The sequence below is a fragment of the Tachypleus tridentatus genome, chromosome 9 (assembly GCF_004210375.1).
Source record: "Tachypleus tridentatus isolate NWPU-2018 chromosome 9, ASM421037v1, whole genome shotgun sequence".
NCBI lineage: Eukaryota > Metazoa > Arthropoda > Merostomata > Xiphosura > Limulidae > Tachypleus > Tachypleus tridentatus.
In genome coordinates this window covers 96,519,263-96,535,610 of record NC_134833.1, presented here as the reverse complement: position 1 = coordinate 96,535,610, position 16,348 = coordinate 96,519,263, and the positions used below count along the sequence as shown (strand labels likewise).

Sequence of the window (16,348 nt, the reverse complement as noted above, 5' to 3'; positions counted from 1 at the left end):
CATACTAGAATTTAACGGAAATTAAATGATTCGTGTCCGTTGCTTAATCGAGTGCAACACTATTCGTGTTTCTAATTTGTTTATTGTACAACAGGACAGTCTGTTGAATACATTTTGACCTTTATATGTTATACATACATATATATAGAAAGCATGCTCTCACCTATCACTAAAGGAGAATATATTTCAGGATTTTAACGTTGATAATTCAATACAAAGATCCATTTCAAACAGATATTGAAATAACCTAAATGTTAGATATTTCTTTCACGTAACAAGTACTTAGATAACCCAAATAAAGTGTACTTATTTTCCATATGTGCTTATTTTAATATTTTGTACTACAAAAAGCATACATTCTTATAACTCATACAGATTGTCCCTTAACAAATGAAAAGTGTGATCGAAAGCCTGGATTATTTCATTCAAACATTTTTTTTACAAGTGTATTTGATCTGATTTGTATGTATTTAATAAACAAGATTACGTCACATTTTAAGAAAAAAAGTGTAAAATGTGAACCTAAAGCATCTTGTACTTTGCTTCACCTTTAGTCTAATTAATTTTAAATACAAAGCTATGTCATGGACCATTTCTATTGTCTGAAGCCTACAGACTTAACGTTTAGCTACTGGAAGGAAGTGGCTTTTCAACCTTTAATTGTTTACTCCTTCGAGTAATTTATGTTGTTTAAATCCTCTGTTCTTTTAATTTTCAAATTATGATAATGTCTTGTGAATTTCGGAGTTTTCGAAGTATATATAAGTAATCAAGCTAAGCTTACAGAATAAAGCTGAACATAAACAATTTTTTGTCTCATGGTCTTCGATCTTTAAAACGTGTACGTAAGCCTACGATTTCATTTGTTTTATTGCGTTTTTCTTTACCCATTAAAAGGTTACATACTTACCTTGTAGTCATTTTGTATGAAATTAGAATCCTTTGTTGAAATGTAAGTTAATATCATATTCATTTTCCAGAATCGGAATCTTAATAATTTGTTTGATCAAGTCCAGCCTTATAATATCCTAAAACTGCATTTAATGAATTTTATAACATTTGTTTTGCTCTGCGCATCTACTTAGAATTAGCAAACAAATTTTCTTTGATGAAGTTGGTTTTTGTTTCCTAAATGTTTGTGTATTTTTTCCTGTTTTCAAGGATGTAATAATTTCTAACTTACTCATCCAGGTTACCTGTCCAATTAGGTCCAGATATTTGTAATAAAATAACACTTCGACCCCCAACATCGCAGAAATAAAATTGAATTAGCCCCTCTCTCCCCTCCTATCCTTCCCAAAAGAAGAAAATAAAGACCAACTCAAATATTAGTTTCGTACAGAACAAAGTGCTTATTGTGGAAGGTTTGGTTTCTTTAGAATATTCACACAAATGGTACGTAAAAACTGTTTATTTTATCTGATAGGCTAGACTCAACGTAGACAGAAGCGCTTACTGCCAACTTTTGAACTACACTTTAGTAGAATTTCACCATCATTCTTACAGGAAACTCACGATTTAAGTACAAAGGAGGTTTTTGCGTAACTAGAACGTAATGTAAAGGAATATTACTTTTTTTCACGTTATCTGAAATTAAAAAAATAGTTTTCTTTATGTTTGTTTTGGGCATTTTCCCACATTGAAATAGAATATACATCTTAAATTAGGCAATATGCTCAGAAAATTTCAATCTCTGAGGTTTTGTGAAAAACAAAGTTATTCAATAATTTGCTAACAATTAATCAGAAAACTGTTTTGAAAATGATAGCTTACAAGTCTTCTGCATTTCCGCTTGGGTTCGTTTGCTACTGGTGATATTTTCAATACACAATCATACTAAATTCTTATAAGCAACAGCACTAACTTTTAAATACGACTCGGACAATATTTGTGTTACAACAATATGATTTATATTTGATATTGTGGCGCACTATGTATGGTGTTATCAATTGTTAAATGTGTTTTGTACTTCGTTCTACAAATCAGTATTGGCCCGGCATGACCAGGTGGTTAAGGCACTCGACTCGTAATGCGAGGGTCGCGGGTTCGAATCCCTGTCACACTAAGCATGCTTGCCCCTTTTAGCTGTGGGGGCGTTATAATGTTACAGTCAATCACACTATTCGTTGGTAAAAGAGTAGCCCAAGAATTGGCGTTGGGTGGTGATGACTAGCTGCCTTCCCTATAGTCTTACATTGCTAAATTAGGGACAGCTAGCGCAGATAGCTCTCGTGTAACTTCGCGCGAAATTAAAAAAAACCAACAAACAAAACAAGTCAGCGCATAGTACCTCAAAATAAGAGCGAGTAACGCAGGGTTCACAAGTTCTGCACAATATCATTGAATACCAAAATAAGACACTACTTAACAAGAAAAGTTAGTGTAGGAGCTAGTGAAAAGTATTGTGTACAATACAGTTTTCGTTTGTTATAAAAATAAATCGATAAAACATGTTAAAAAGTTTTAGTTAATTTGTTTCTAAAATTTAAAGGAATTATATAGTAGAATATAATTTTAAAAATATCCTTGATTTGAAAAGCAACTTAGATGCTAAAAAGTGTCAAGTGGCATACTGCGTTTTATTTTCTAATTGTTATTTTGGCTATATCTCCAGAGCCAGTTGCTATTCAAACTCTTCACACAAATTTTCTAAACCTAACTGATTTATATCATTAAAGCTTCTAAAAACCATTTAGTCAACTAGTCGCTACATATAAAAGGAAGTTAACAATTTCAATGATTAACACTCGTCTAGTTTATAAAACCTCCGAAATGTTTTAACCAGGTGCAACATAACTAACTTTGATATAATATAATCATTTTACATGTCATCGAGAGTGGCAATGTAAGTAGTTGCAACAGAACGATCTAAAAAATTCTCTTTCAATACAAAATACCGTAGTATAAACTTCAATCACTCATGGAATTTCAATTTGTTATGAACACTGTTTGGAATTGAAATCTATGTTGATTTAAGTGGACGGTGTTAAACAGGAAATTCATAATTGGTACGCAAGTCATTAGAGCCTCTGAAAACTTTAAATAAAAAGCGTGAAAGAAAAATTAATGTAAAAGAGACAGTATGTCTTCATTTCAACCACATTAAGTCTTTCCTCTAGATTTAAAATGGAAACATCACGTGCAGGCTATATATTTGCATTAAATTGTTATTAGGGACGCCTGGATAGCTAAATGTAAATTTCCCAAAACAATGATCTTTTAAAGTATTAAATTTTTTACGTGTAGACTTTACCTGCTTAAACTGGAAGAAATTACCATAGAATTGGCTAAACGGTTAAATTTCTATTAATGGGTACCAGATACGACATTGAATACATTTAATACACAGAAAACTTAATTTTTTGTTGAGCCAGTTTATAATACAAATGTTTCATTAATATTTTCATTTATGATAAATTTATTAATAAATATTCAAAGGGAATTTTAATGGTTCAAAAATAAATTTAATTTTACAGCGTAAGTCATATTTGCACTTTTTAATAAACATGGTAGAGACAAATTTTGCTAAAACAGAACTCCTTAAGGACATACATGTAGATCTTACCATGGGAACCACGGAACAAAAGTAAAAATTGTGCGGACCTTTAAGTGAAAATTAAACTTGATTACCAGATTTACAACTTCACATTCACCTAGTCGTTACAAGTAGAAACCAGGTTTTATATATGCATTTATTTACGAAATGTCAGTTGAGAGATTATGACTATTAACCACGTTAAAAATGTCAAACAGGTCATAGCAAAGGAACTTAATTACTTTTCGATGGCGTAAATTTTATCATCTACGACTTTTAGCTACTGTGTATCGTCCAACGATAAAAAAATCTAAGCATCCGTCAAACCATAACAAGTCCTACTTTAAACAAAAGAACCAAATAATGGGAGAGATGTACCCGATAATCTGAAAGGAACCAATTTAGGTTTTTATTTGACAGAATGACTCTTAAAGCTAAATATCAGTAGTTTATTTTACACATCTTTAACAGGAGAGATGCGGCTTTATGTGCACCATTTTATATAACCATCACGTTCTATATCTTCTGAACAGTTGCAATTCCTAAAATTTCACATGAATATCAACAAATATCGTTTAGTTGTCATATGTGCTGAACGTTCAATATAAAAAAACAACTTAAGAACAACATATTTCTTTCTGTGAAGGAATTTCACGACATAACGCTCTGACTCGAGGAATTGGGTTGACTGCACACTTTATATTTGTTCGTCATCATATTTACGCAAATTATCGTAGAATTGTTTTAATGAGCAGTTAATAATTATTAATAACGTATGTTCAACACCTAACATTTATACAGAGAACTAACAGTATTCTGTACCAACACCACATGTTTAATGACGAAAACTTGAGTCTGTCGTATTTGTGTAAATCAACTTTATAATTACATCAACATAACATTTACAAATAAATGATAGAAGTTTATCTAAAAAAAAATCAATCAAATGCTTGCAATAGCAAGGAAATATTAGACACTGATAGCTTCAAAAGGTGTTTTATCAAATCGAACTCGCGAACGTTTGAACAAATCTGATTCGTTGGCATCAAAGTGACAATAAGCTCGCACATGCTGCTGGGCATAGCTTAAAACACCATATACTCAGATATTAATAGGTACTTAAGTTCGCATGTTTCTGACAAAGAACTCGAGGAATTAAATACGAATTAGACGAAGCACGTTCCACATATCCAAATAAATAAACTCCCTCCATAACATTTGTAACCTTTACTATGGTGAAGAGGGAATAACGTTTTGCAAATCTTTCAACACTGTTTCGTACAAGAAAAAACATTGCGTTATTAAACTGCCCATATGTTTGATAATGTTCGTATTGTAGGTCAAGATGCTAGTTATCGAGAGGACAAAAGCATGACAAGGTCAGCAGGAAGGTCGTTGACCTGACAAGCCCGGGTGGCTGTGTACCTAATAAAGAGATGGGCGGAATAGAAACAAGGACACCCAAAGAGCCAAGGCCATTTAAATATATGTGATGCAATATTACATAAAGAGCACCTGAAAGCTTTACGAAAATCATAGGCCGCCTTCTCCTTAATAGAAAGTAATCCAAAATAAATAAGTAGTTTTTAAACCTTCCCTCTACTGTTCAGATATTGATGGAAACTGTACGTAAATAAAAATAAAGATGATAATTATTCGTATCGCAGGAAATGAAATACTTTACCGATAAAAAACAGGTAGTATATAAACAGTTCAGAATATTGTGTTTATCTGTAATTAAAATAACATGTTTATAAAAGTTTAACTGCATTTACAATTGAACATAACAGGGAATTTACTTATAATTGAACGGAAAACTATTTATTAACAGTTCCGAGTAAGTGCTTACAAACAGTCGAGAAGAACAATATTTTGCAAGAGTTAAAAAACACAGTTCTATAGTTACATATTGGTTTTGTGGTGTAAATCATATTGTTTGATTTTCAATGTACTCGTTATTATCTAATTTGATAGCAGTCACAACACATGATTTGTTTAAAAATATTTTTACGTTTGCTGTTACATCTATGTTGGAAAGTTATTCCATAACATACTCCCGAAATCAAAATAAACGAAAACAGATAATATATCGTTTGTTTAAACATAAACAAACATTATGGTAAAAAATTGTGTGTGTGTGTGTGTGTGCGCGCGCGTGCGTGCGTTCTTATAGCAAAGCCACATTGGGCTATCTGCTGAGTCCACTGAATGGAATGGAACACCTGATTTTAGCGTTGTAAATCCGTAGACTTACCGCTGTACCAGCAGGGAGCACCTATGTAAGTAGACACGTATACTTGACTAATTACAGACTGACTGACTGGTTGGCTGATTTTTAGTTTCGCTTTAAGCACTCAGGTTGCTTCGAGCAGAAATCTATTTTAATGATGTCTTTTTACGTAAAAGTAAATGCTCTGTCTCACGCAATTACAAGTATTTAAAACGTAGTTTTGTAGTATCATAAATTCTTAAATTTTTGTCATTAGTTCTTGCTATTTATTCTGCTATCACTGTTCCGTAAAGACAACATAAACTAAACATACTCAACTTTGAACTACCAAGCAGATGACAATTTAGGAATGAGTGTGAGACAACATGAAATACATGAGCAGAAGAAGAATGAAACAGTTAACGTATGTAGAAACACAAAAACAAACAAAACTGAAAACAGCTGTATAAAATAACTAATACTTTCCACTAATTTTAAGGGGAATTATGTTTCAAAATCCACAACCAAAACACCGTTAGCATTTAGAGGAACAACGTTCAAGCGAAATGCATAAACAAGTGTAATTAATTATTTTTTAACCAACAAACACTAATAACAAGTAAATCTCAAAATGTTAAAATATTTTAAAGATATATGGAACAAATAAAATGTATACATACATATAAAATAGTATACTAACTTATGAAATAAAACAGGGCTCGAACTTCCCACTAGTATAGCAAAGATTTGAGTAAATGTTTGTGGCCCGGCATGGCCAAGTGCTTAAGGCACTCGACTCCAAATCCGAGGGTCACGAGTTTGAATCCCCATGACACCAAACACGTTCGCACTTTAGCCTTCGTATAGCTTTGCGCGAAATTCATGAAAATTGGAATAAATGTTTACTTAACAAGGCTATGATAATAATGCTAACGTTAACGACCTTTGACGTAATGATTTTGAATCTAGTTATATTTACAGTCAGTATATCTATACATTGATGTCATCATTTTGGTAACTTGAAACTAAATACGTTTAGTACATGTCGCCTTTGAGAATACTGATAGTAGAATTAAGGCCTCATAACTTCCATTATAATAATTTTATTTCAACTGATATTTTAATCTAATCAACAGCGAAAAACACTGCGTTATTTGAAGTCAAAAGGACAGCACGTTTACTTGTATTAGAACGAAACAGCATTTTTGTGCTCCATCAGAAAATTAAATTAAATCATAAAACTGTTAAATTAAATTACTGATCCTTTTATATCATTAAACCACGATTCTTGTATTTATGTATATATGATGTCTTATAGTTAGTGTTACTGAGAATCACAAGATTCAGTTCATCCAAATATAATAGAAACACTGAAAACATTGGAAAATTACTTTCTTTACTAACCTGATACTTACATAACTACTGATTTTTTTTATCTCAGTTAAAATGCACGTTCACCAAGTTTCCAATAAGTCGCATAATCGTAACTGAGCTCTATTTCTGCTAATAGTTTTTAAGAAGCACTTGAATTTTTTTTAAACGAACTCAAAAGTAAAATTCAAGCCATGTTACTTTATAGAGAGAAAAATCATAAAATTCAGTATTTAAATAAACAACCATATCCCAAAACGAATAGACGAGATGATATAGTTTGATTATGCAGTTAAGTAAAGAGAACAATGTACAACTGTACACAGACCTTTTCTCTGTAAATACAGGTCACATCTGTCCACTACAAAGATAAAGATACTCCACTATAAAAACAGCGAGACAATGTTTCTCTAAACATACATACCATTTCTTAGAGCTTTAATAAACAGCTTTGTCCTATTAAAACTTTTAGAACTTAGGACATTGAACTCTTTCTTCATTGCTTTTATTATAACAAAATATAAAAATTAATGAAGAATGAGTAGTATGTTAAATTCTGTTAGCGCAAAATTATATATAAATACATCTAACTGGTTAATCACCATATTGTAATGTTTTTACTGAATTGATGGCACTCTTAAGCATCTCTCTTAAGATCTAAAATGACTCAGGAATTTAAGTGACTGAAATGACTAGAACAACAATCATTCCAGTTCAATACGTAACTGAATATTATGTCATATTTAATAATAAATGTTTCAGCATGTCCATGTTTTTAAACATCTTTTGTCATAAAACCTACTTATTTTTTTGGTGTTAGCAATATTGTTTTACTACACTAATGTGTATACTTTTAATTTCTCTCAATCCCATTCAAAAATTAATACTACTTTCAATGTAACTTAGTAAGCATAGAATATCGAATTTGTTTACTAATGAAAATACAAACACTTTATCTCAAACATTTTGTGCAAATTGCTTGTAAAGCGCTTGAAAACTACACAAACTACTGTAAGCAAAATAAATTATATGTTTAATAAAGTTGTTACTAGTTTGTTGCTTTTAGAGCATATATAGCTATTATGCAACAGTGAATAAGAGTTTTATTGTTAATATAATTATAATCATTAACGACAGTACATGCAGAGAACAACGAGAAGGATTAAGATGTATGCAATAAAACCAAACGCAATCTGACCCAAGACGTAAGTGCAGAATCTGACCATATTATGTAAAACATTTATTTAGAACTAGACTTATAGAAAAATAAAACAAGCACTAGCAGAGAGAAACCTTTTAACGAAAGTTTGCATAGGTCAGTAATGACACCATATCAGGAGTTTTACATCCCATAATAGAGGAAATTGTCGATTATTTCATTAACACGACATTTGATGACATTATAATGCCTTGTCTGGTTCTTTGAAAGTTTAGTTTCAGTCGAATATTATCATCCTAAATTATGTGTGTATTTCAGGCTTCCTCATTATAACGAGTGATGTCAGATGGCCATCATACCTTAGTTAAGTGCTAAACAAAATTATTTTAATTCAAACTTGTATATAAAGTGTGTATGTGCGCGCATGCAGGATATAGAACGTCAGGACATAAGAAAAGTATATTTTCCTTGAGAAAAACAACAAAATGTTCCAGATTTGAGCTGATGCTACAAATATTAATTAATCGTTTCAAACCTGATGGTCTAAAGTGTGTATAATTACAACCCAGTTTGTCAGGTGGACGAACAAATGTTCAGAGCTTGTTTAGTTTCATACCTGGAAATACAATCTGTTCACAGTTTTGCTGAGAACAGTAGTATAAATTTCGTAAACTACGAGATCAACTGACACTGAACAAAATTAAAAACCACATTCTAGCATAAAACTTCTGTAAATTAAACTGTAATCTACCGAACAAGTGTGTGTGTGTGTGTGTGTGTGTGTGTGTGTGTGTGTGTGTGTGTGTTGTAATATGTATAATGTCTCGCATAGTAGCGCAGATAAATTATTTTTATCTATTTTGATAAATTAAGTATGTGAAATAAGATTTTTTTCTTTTCTAGTGATGGAAGATAATAAATATATTTCAAAAACATGTAAAACTTCGGGATCGAATCAATAATCTCATTTTTCACAGAAACTACGTGCAAATATCACCAAAAATGATATCTAAATAAATATACTTTATCATATGTTCAAATGCTCTCAGAGGCTCAGAAAAATTCAGGACACTTAGCAAAAGTTTGTTATTCGTTTTGAATGGTTTGTCCTGATCAGCTCATTCTACACTCTACAACTAATCCTAGAAATACTTAGCTATGTTATCATTGAAGTTTTTATAAATAGTCAATTTATACTGGGAACTAATCGTAATTGTGAATCCTAATTACACGTTTTTTCGACTTCACATCTACAACTATAGTGTAATTTTTATTAATATTATAGTACTTCTGTTGTATGCATGTAATTACTTCGCAGGGTGTGAATGGATCTTCACCAAATTTGGTAAGGCGGTTCAGTTTTGCATTCTGGAATATATCTTCATACTTTTCATGCAAGTTTAAATTCATGCGGAGATACATACAAAGTTGGAATTTCACATTGTGTTTTGCAGTTTCTCCTCTAGATAGAGTTTTTTTACAATTACATATAAAAGAAGCAACTTTTCATGTCCTGTTAATACAATCTTTCATTAACCATGAATTTACATAACTTCCGCCCAGGCGACGGATTCTCCAGCTAGTTATCAATAACTATATGTCGATATATTGAATACCTGAAAAAACAAAACTGTCACACTATTGTGGAGACTTGTCATTAGTAGCAATTAAGTCCTAGAATTTTTCAAATTTGTGAAAAATCAACAGATTTAACCAAATATGTATTTGTTGATTCTTTTTTTGAGAATAGTGAATATTACTAAACTTACGTCACGAAATTGGATGTAAAAATTGGGATAAAGAATATGTGTATTGTACGAAAACGTAACCGCAATTCTTCAGACCATATTCTGGAAACAAGCTATACTAGCAAGTACAGTTCTACTTTCTATTAACTATGTAAAGATTAGTTTCAACATATTACACTGAATAAAATGCATTAATTGTAAATTTCGTGAGCACGAGTTGGATCTTTTCTTTCATACTGAAGATTATTGTTATTAAATGTTAAAACTAAAAGCAACCTTTACCTAAACAGATATAAAAAAATTAAATATTCGCAAACACGTTTTTATATGCTTATCCTTCTCACTAATGTTGACATGAAAAAGCGCATTTGTACACAGATTTAACGAGAGTAAGAGGTGTTAGTTTTCCAAATAGAAGGCTAATTAACATCCAATTAAATGCACAATTTAATAACCTGTAATGATTGCCAAAAAGAAAATCCATCACAAAAAGAAAATAGGTGGTGGCCCATGACGATAAGTGACAAAAAAAGTTCCCGGTTTTTACTACGCCTTATAGAAGGTGTTCTTTGAATCAAGGTGTTGATTAAATACAGCTGGATACAGAACTTGAAGAAGTTCCACACGTTCCTGCCCACTGCCCAAGGTCATATCATCATCTTATAATAGATGGGTAAATGCATCTCACATAATTGTAATCAGGATTGTAAAATTACACTACACTGTACAAACGCAAATTAGAATTATAGCAAGTATTACAAAAACAAAGGTTTAAAGTTTATCATAATTTGCACATTCATTTAAGCATGTAAAAAATATGTGATTGTTGATTTATTTTTATAACTTTATTTACGCTAAATATGTAGAATTTTCATTGTAAGAAACAAGATCAGTGTATGCTAATAAAAAAAAAATTGATTTTGTAATCGAAGAAGTGAGGCGGGAAATTAACAAGTGAAATATAGAAACAACCACTTGTTCTTGATGACGAGAAACCCAACTGAAATAAAAATGTATCTCAGGACGGCTGGTATTAAGTATTAACACTTTTATTGATAAGTAGAGAACAAAGTTTCAACCTTCCTAAGTCATCTTCAGGTTAAGAAAGAGTGTGTGTGTGTGTGTGTGTGTGTGTGTGTGTGTGTGTGTGTGTGTGTGTGTGTGTGTGTTCTTATAACAAAGCCACATCGGGCTATCTGCTGAGCCCACCGAGGGGAATCGAACCCCTGATTTTGCGTTGTAAATCCGAAGACATACCGCTGTACTAGTGCGGGGCGTTAAAAAAAAAAGAAGAAAGTTTACAACTGACTGTTGCCAGACACGTCTTAACCTCAACATTACAAGAACTGACACATAATTCGAACAGAAATCTACAAAAAAAATTATTCATACTGGATTTTACATCCCCTGGGCCTCAGCACAAGGAACAAAACAAAAATTCAACATATTAAGAAACCAAATAAACAGACATAAAACTATACTCACCCGACAAAATTAACGATTAAAATTTTAAAAAATTATACGCACACACCTGGACAAACAAACGAACAAATAACAATAAATGCAAAGATACAACAAACTAAAAAAAACCCTACAACTGCTGCAGATGATATGTTCCCGATATCAGCGAAAAATAAAATATTTGGAAACAAACTTTACAAAACAACATTCCAGTAAACACCAAATGTATTCAAAAACCAGGTACAAAACTGCAGTCCATACTACGTAAAAACTAACTGACAAACACAACACCAGCATAATTCATAAAATACAATGCAATAACTGCCACGACTTCTATATATTGGAGAAACAAGCAATAAAATGGAAACTATATTCAAAGAACACAAAAAACAACACTTTCACACGTTTTTGAACACTGCAAATCAAACAAACAAACAAACATAACCATAGAAAACAACAAGATACTAAGTAGGGAAACCAATATAAAGGAACAGCTTTATACTTATACTAATTAAGAATATAACATCCAACTGCAACGCCCCCTACAATCCGGTACCCGTTTGTACTTTCGTTCCTAAGACGTATACGGCAACGGTCAGTTGCAAACTCTCTTTGTTAATTTGAAGATGACCCATAAAGGTCGAAACGTTGTTTATTTTGAATTTCGCGCAAAGCTACTCGAGAGCTATCTACGCTAGCCGTGCCAAATTTAGCAGTGTAAGAATAGAGGGAAGGCAGCTAGTCATCACCATCCACCGCCAACTTTTGGGCTACTCTTTTACCAACGAATAGTGGGATTGACAGTAACATCATAACGCCCCCACGGCTGAAAGGGTGAGCATGTTTGGTGCGACCGGGATTCGAACCCGCGACCCTCCGATTACGAGTCGAAATCCTTAGCCAACCTGGCCATACCGAGCCTCGAAACGTTGTTCTCTTCTTATCAATAAAAGTGTTAATATCCATACCAGCTGTTCTGAGATACAATCAATACTTGGTGCGCATATGTAATTCAAGAATACGACAGTGACATGGATACAATAAAGAAAACAAACAGTTCCATTTCACGTAAAAGATAAGGCGGATTTATGCTTCATAAATAATTGGCGCCATTGTTCCATATATAAAACTATATTTATCTTTGATACATTATTTTAACGTATGCGATTGAATAAAAATGCAAAGAAATAAAAGGAATATATATGACACACTTTGTAATTACCCTCTATTCACTGATACTGCTGTAATTTTAACGTAGTATTTTATTGAGTTAAATTGTGAAAATAATTTGTCACACGAATTTATCTGGCACAAGTTCAAATGTAAATATTGGATAAATTTGTATAATTAATTACTCTCTGTAAAAGGTTAGAAAAGATGCATGTAGAAAAAAAAATAGGCTAACTTTGCCGTTGATAATAAATTCATAAAATTGTCTTCATCGAGTTATTATAAGAATACAAAATTATATCAGTGCATTTTTATACAAATATATTTAAGCAAAAGTAATAATAAATAAATAACGTAAAATCATTAATTTTTGTTATTTTAATCCATGAAAACTACCAATTTAAAGTTAATAACTTTTCACGCGTTAACAAGTTTTTTCTAGACAGTCATTAGTCATTATCTCAAATCATTTGGTAACATTTTACTACGCTTTTTTTTTTTTAACATAAAAACGACCATTGTCATTTACTTGGGCCAGTTCGAGGTATCTCTCCAGCTCCCAGTAGGGGTCGTTCACAAGCTGTACAGACGTCATGAGCTCTAACAAAAGTCCATTCGCCGTCAAGTTCCGCTTGTTGGGCGAGTTGCTGGAAAGACGAGGTTGATGATCATACCGCGAAGGCAGCTATTCTCAGAGAGACTACAGAAATAAATCAACCATAATTTTGTACGTTACATTTGTTGTTTGATCACAGGGTTTTTTTAATATTTCAATAAAAAGCTAATACGTGTATCTAGATCTATTTATTTAATACAAGTATGTTTTATCATTAATGAGTACTTTAAACATTTCACAAGTCATGAAAGAAATTCAAATAACATTTTTCCTCTAAGTTCAAAACGACTAATCATATGACCACTGTATCGTTTGTATTTAATTTTCTTTATATTAACTCGAAACTCTTCCCATGTTAGCCCGGCATGGCCAAGCGTGTTAAGGCGTGCGACTCGTAATCTGAGGGTCGCGGGTTCGCATCCCCGGGGCGCCAAACATGCTCACCCTCCCAGCCGTGGGGACGTTATAATTTGACGGTCAATCCCACTATTCGTTGGTAAAAGAGTAGTTCAAGAGTTTGCGGTGGGTGGTGATGACTAGCTGCCTTCCCTCTAGTCTTACACTGCTAAATTAGGGACGGCTAGCACAGATAGCCCTCGAGTAGCTTTGTGCGAAATTCAAAAACAAACAAACACAAAAGAGGGCTCGTTTACCAGATTTTCTTGCTACTGACAAATCTAAAAGGACTAAAACTGTGAATCAAAAATTTAGGAAAGAGTATAGTACAAAATATCCGGTCATTGCATCAAAAGTCAGTGACAGTCATGCGTCTTGTACAGTTTGTCACATCGATTTTTCTGTGGCGCATGGCGGGATAAACGATTGTTCCAGACATACAAAACTGGCATCTCACCAACAAAAGGCTGAGGCGAAGACAAAAACGATGCAGATAACGACATTTGTGAGTAAGAATTCAGAATATGAAACCATAAATGCAGAAGTAATGTTCACGCAATTCGTCATTGCTCATAAATTTACCCCCAGCTGTAGCCGATTATGCAGGACATCTATTCAGAAAATTGTTCCCAGACTCTGATATAGCAAAAAAATATGGCTGTGCTAGAACCAAAACTACAGCCATTGTACAAATGTTGGATTGTGAAGATGACAAAATGTTCACAATTTAACCACAGATGAATCCACAGACATGGATGACTCAAAACTGTATCCAGTGGTTGTACGATATCTTGACCTTTTGCTTGGAAAAATTGTCTGTTCTCTTTTGACAATGGTGGAATGGAAAGAAGCTTCAACAAGAGAGAATATTTTCAAGCTTTTGGGCCATGAACTGACAAAGAGGAAAATTCCATGGGAAAACTATCTTACTTTTTCTTCAGACAATGTCTCAGTTATGTCTGGTATAGGTAAAGGTGTGATGGGACACATCTCAAGATGACAGCCAAGCATTTACTTCATGGGCTGTGTGTGTCACCTCATGAATATTGCTGCCCAGAAAGCTTCCAGAGAACTGCCTCTGCCCAGTTTCTGATATACTGATAGATATCTACTATTTTCTGGACAAAAGTGCTAGCAGAAAACAACATTTCAAAGAGTTTCAAGGATTGTATGACAAAGAAACAAGAAAAATTCTACAACTTGTTAACACAAGATGGCTATCACTTGGGGTGTGCCTCAACAGAATATTGGACATGTGGAAGCCATTGGAGAAGTATTTTCACTGTGAAAAGGAAAAAACTAGATTCAAAAGGATCTAAACGTGCAGCTCAGTCAGGCAGCAAGACTTAAACAGTCAGGATATCCTCTCAGCCACACAGGGACACAAGACAGTCTCCAAAAGCAGACAAAGAAACATTTGATATAACTCAATACATGTTTAGGGAGTATGACCTTGAACCAAAGAAGAGACAATCAATGAAAAACGAGAAGAAAACGAAAGCTAGCAAGGAAGTAACCAAGAAAAGTTATGCGCAGAGCAAGTTAGATAAGTTAATAGTTTTCTTGGACAACAAAATGGACTTGTTATTTTGTCTTTTTTTTCAATCTGCAATTTCTCTATTTGAGCAAGCCAATTTGATATTGCAAAGAGAAAAACCTTGCATACACATTATGCATAGAACTCTCATTACACAAGTTAAAAATATACTTGTCAGATACATCAAGCCAGAATATCTTGAAGGCAACATCACTAAACTTGACTACAACAATGAATCCTTGCACACATCTGATGAGGCAGTTTCTATTGAAAATGCTGCCAAAGAATGCATTGTTAAATATGAAAAGGACCTGGACCTGATCATCTTCTACATCAGTGTCAAGAAATAGTATATTGCAGCTATATATTACATGATGAAACATTTTCCTCTAAATGATGAACTTCTGATTCACGCAGAGGTTTCTGATACAAAACTGAAAGTCAGCAAAAGATTCCTCTTCTCTACGCTTCTTCACAGACAGGTATCCTGTCCTTGTCAATACACATGAGCACGACACTATTGACAAGTTGGAAGGGCAATATTTGAAGTATCAAATTGATACTTTCTCAGAAACTGTCCTTCAGTTGAATGTTGACAAGTTTTGGGTTCAGCTGTCTTCAGTTAAGGATGGAAATGGCAACCAGAAGTATGACATTCTGCGTAGGGTAACGCTTGGAATTCTTACAATCTTCCATTCTAATGCTGACAGTGAAAGGATATTTAGTTTAGTGACTAAAAACAAAAGCAAGTTCAAACCAAACTTGAGCACCTCAGGTTTGAGCAGTATTATAACACACAAGATGTGTATGCAGTCAAATGGACAATGTTGTTATAACTTCCAACCATCCAGAGACATTATCATGAAAGCAAAGGCTGCAACAGCTGCAAAACTATTACAACAAGTGTCATAAACATGATATAAACTCGTCCTTACACAAAAGGCTTTTTCTGCTTACTGTTTGTGCATGTTCAATTTTATTTTACCAGTATGTTTGTTACTCTGAACTAAATAAGACAATTTCAAATTATTTATTTATTTATTTATTTATTAAGTACACAAAACACAGTCATAAATGAGCAATCTATAGCAGTAATAAATAATAATAGTAATAATAATAATAATAATATGATAAAACAGCTTAGAG

The 16,348-nt window shown here is 32.9% G+C and overlaps 1 protein-coding gene across 4 annotated transcripts in view; it reads right to left on the bottom strand.

Annotated features, from left to right (window-relative positions):
• The window catches only part of LOC143225826 (uncharacterized), a 439,460-nt gene that overhangs the window by 394,758 nt on the left and 28,354 nt on the right, over positions 1-16,348 (bottom strand). For all 4 annotated transcript variants that reach the window (XM_076455894.1, XM_076455895.1, XM_076455896.1 and 1 more), the window contains one exon: positions 13,183-13,353. The gene's annotated coding sequence lies outside the window, so the exon portion shown is untranslated. The remainder of the gene's footprint in view (positions 1-13,182; positions 13,354-16,348) is intronic.